This window comes from Trachymyrmex septentrionalis, unplaced genomic scaffold, assembly GCF_001594115.1.
Source record: "Trachymyrmex septentrionalis isolate Tsep2-gDNA-1 unplaced genomic scaffold, Tsep1.0 scaffold76, whole genome shotgun sequence".
Lineage (NCBI taxonomy): Eukaryota > Metazoa > Arthropoda > Insecta > Hymenoptera > Formicidae > Trachymyrmex > Trachymyrmex septentrionalis.
In genome coordinates this window covers 328,453-332,199 of record NW_017305947.1, presented here as the reverse complement: position 1 = coordinate 332,199, position 3,747 = coordinate 328,453, and positions in this window count along the sequence as shown.

Here is a 3,747-nt window from a genome sequence, read left to right as displayed (position 1 = left end):
TCTCTTCCATTCTTTGAACAATGTGAACAAATTTTTAAACTTTCATTAATAAACTTTCGTAACATAAAACATATAGAATGATAATTTAAAGAAATATATATATAATTCAATATTTTTAATCACCAATCTTAATTTCTTTAAAAAAGACGAAGTTATTTAAAAGTTAACACTATTTTTTGGCAAAATTAATTTAAAATACATACTACATCAAATTCTACTGAAAATTATGTTATTTATGCCAGAGATGAGTTAATTAATTCTAAAAAATGCGAAAAATGTGATTTCAATTACGATCAGAATCCGAACTTGAAAATTAAAGGAACGATCGAGAGATCGAGCAAAACGTCATGTAATAATGATAACTGTTTCGATCGGAATAAGGGTTCTGTCGCGAGTTCTCAAAGATAAGAAGATACGCGAACGTCTCAAGAGACGCGTGTCGACTGTTTCGCACTTGTGAAACATACCCCGCGACAACTCGAATCACAGCGCAGCCTCTCCCATCATTGGTCCAGCCGTTTACCAATCCCGTATTACTACCCCTATCGGTGCTTTTTTCGATCGGGATTTTCGTCAGAGAGTATATAACTTCTCTCAAGACATTATGCCTTCGAACTGACTCTAGACTCGATTTACTTCTATATCATGAAAAAAAGGTTTTCTTTCTTTTTGCTTTTAATGACATAATCTGTAACGATGGATCATTAAGAAAGTTTCAAATATAATATCACTCATTTATGAAAAAATTAAAAATAATTATTCAAAATGTTTCTGACGAATTGCTGACCATAACACATTTTTTTAAAGGAAAAATTATGTTATTGCTGTTATATTAATATTTCAAATCTAATAATTGTAAAAACACTGCCATATATCATACTTTACTTTATTCATATATTTTTGTCTGGTATTATCTACTACCCAATGTTGCAATTAATTTATAAAGAAAGAGTTATATTGAATAATAGTTGGTATAAAACAAAGATTGTTCAAAATATCAGGTAAAGTATCAGGTTGCTTCTCGCTCTGATGAAGTAAACTGCAATGTTCACAAAATGTTGGCATTCTAAGAATGGATTTGAACACGTAAATAACCGCGAAACGCATAATTTTTGTATAGAAAGTGCTCGTGGAAACCTCAAGAGTATTATTATTCAAAATATTTATTAAGTCCATCATGTAAAAGTTGGGATCTCTCCACATGGAGAATAGAAGCAATATTGTTTGTGAGATATTGTGTATATTTTGTTGTAGCTGTTATTTTCACTACACATGGAAATGACTGCACCGACTAGTCACATTATTATTAAGTTCGAATATTGTTTCTAGTTTACCAATATAAACAGTATCTGTTATTCTTTCAGTTATGGATTTAAAATCTTTCTTTTTTTAAAGCTGCTCATATTATATGTTGTTTTTCGTTGCGTGTTATTTGGGTAAATAACAATGTGACAGATGGTATGAAAGAATCATTAGATAGGGATACAAATAAGGATAAAAAAACAAATGTCAGCGCGAATGCTGTAAAAAAATTTTAGTTAAAAAAAAAATAATAAACAAGGCTAATTGCATTATTTGCGAAGAAAATTTAAATGAAGACTGCATTCAATGTAGTGAATGTAAAGGTGGAATTTATGAAAATTATATCAATGTTGGAAGGACTTGGTTTCTTTCATAAATATAAGGTTTATGTATCCACACAAAATAAAAAAATAAATATATTATAATTCAAAATTTATAATTAATAAAGATATTTTCAAAAATATTTCTATTCTCCAATTTACAAAAATAAAATATAATGACATTTAAAAATATAAAAATCTTAATTATTTTAATTTTTAAATAAATATGAATAAAAGAATATTTTGATATAAAAATAATGTTTCAGGCGTTTGGTATTACTCGGCTTTTTCCTATATAAATTTTGCACTTTATCGGAATTATATATGTGAATCTAAAATAAAATTTTATAGTTCTTCAGTACGCAAAAATATAAAGTTTAATGATTCAGGCATCAAATAGAATTTTTCATCTTACGCTGTTAAATTTTTTTAAATTGTTCGCGTTCGATCAAATTGAATGACTTCTCGTAACAGAACAAAGTGAGAGCTTTCGAGATATATCTTTAAATCACGAAAAATTGCAGGACTATCGTGGCATACGTAATAAGGATTTCATTGTAACGGTATATTTATACTTGTGTAACCTATGGCATGCATTTACTTTTGCTTATGCAACATCCGTGTAACAAAATATCGCCTCGAGGACTGTGCTGCCTTTTCACGCAAAGAAAGGTAGTGCAATGGATGCGATGAATACCTTTTGAGCGAAATAAGAATTATACAGGATAATTTACAGAATAATTCTTTAATTCAAAAGAAAGAGGTACTTTATAAAAAATTGGAGATTATTTAAATTGTCGCAATGATCGTATATATAATATATCTCTATGGCCAACGACTCTTTCATTAGATTTAATCGATTGTTGTAAAAATAATTAATAAAAACTCGGTTTCTTTTCTCTGCGTGTATGAAACATTCGGTTACCCTTCCCAAATTTTTCAATAATTTATTTTTTTTACGTCCCAAACAAAGGGACAAAAAACTTCACAAAAATCGCTCACCCCGAGAACAATACGTATAGTTCCACAAGATAAACGCGGCGGTCATTTTATATTTCTCGTAAATAAAAGCCATAGGATAGAATAAAAAGAGCAACATATAAAGTTTCTCATCCATGTTTTAATAAAGTGATTTTTTAAAAACGATCGAACAATTCTAAGATGAAAATAAATAAAATATATTTTTTTAATATTTTGAGAGTACATCAAGTTTTGAGAGTTTACCAAAAAGCTCGACGACATTCCACTCGTGTTCACTAAAAAGCTTGACGACGCTCCGTTTCGACGAAATAATTGTGTTTGCTCTTGCCGAAGAATTCTCCATATTTTTAACACTTTTTTAACATTTTGTGGTGTCTTTTCTTTACATTCGATGTCTCTATTTTTGTCTTTTACAGAGATTTGTCTTTTGTTTACACTTTCGTTTTATCTATTCTCCCTTTATATTAGATTTATTTTCAAAGTAAAGTTTTATTGATGCTCGTTTTACATTTTATTTTTATCTTTGTAATGTAAAAGAGCAATATAATAAATTAAATCGGATTCACAACTCAAGGAACTAAAACAGAAAATGATTACTCTTCTTTTTGTGCTCGAAGAAAATTATTTTTTTCTTGAGTGTGATAACAGTGTGTTATCAATGCGATATAAAAGATATATGGAAATTTTAATGTCTGTGAAAAGCTACAGAATAAACTTGAAATCCTTGGCGTTACCAAAAAAAAAACAAATTCAATTTTTCTTAAAACTTTGTTTGCCTGTTCATAATTTTATTATCTATTATTTATATATAGACACGTACATTTATTATTAATCTAGTAAAACTGTGTAAACACATCTTATAAATCACTGTTATTTTACATCTTATTATATGTTCAAGCTTTAATTTAAACTTTGATTCATCTCACGCTGTCGTGATTTTTCATTGAAATAACGTTACTCGAGGATATTAAAAAGTGTTAAAATTTAGTGATCCGTTTTTTTGCGGATGAGCTTATACACAACACATACACACACACACACACACACACACACACACACACACACACACACCCACACACACACACACACACATTCCGATAAATTTATTTCCGATTAAATGTGATCGGTCTAATCAAAATAATCG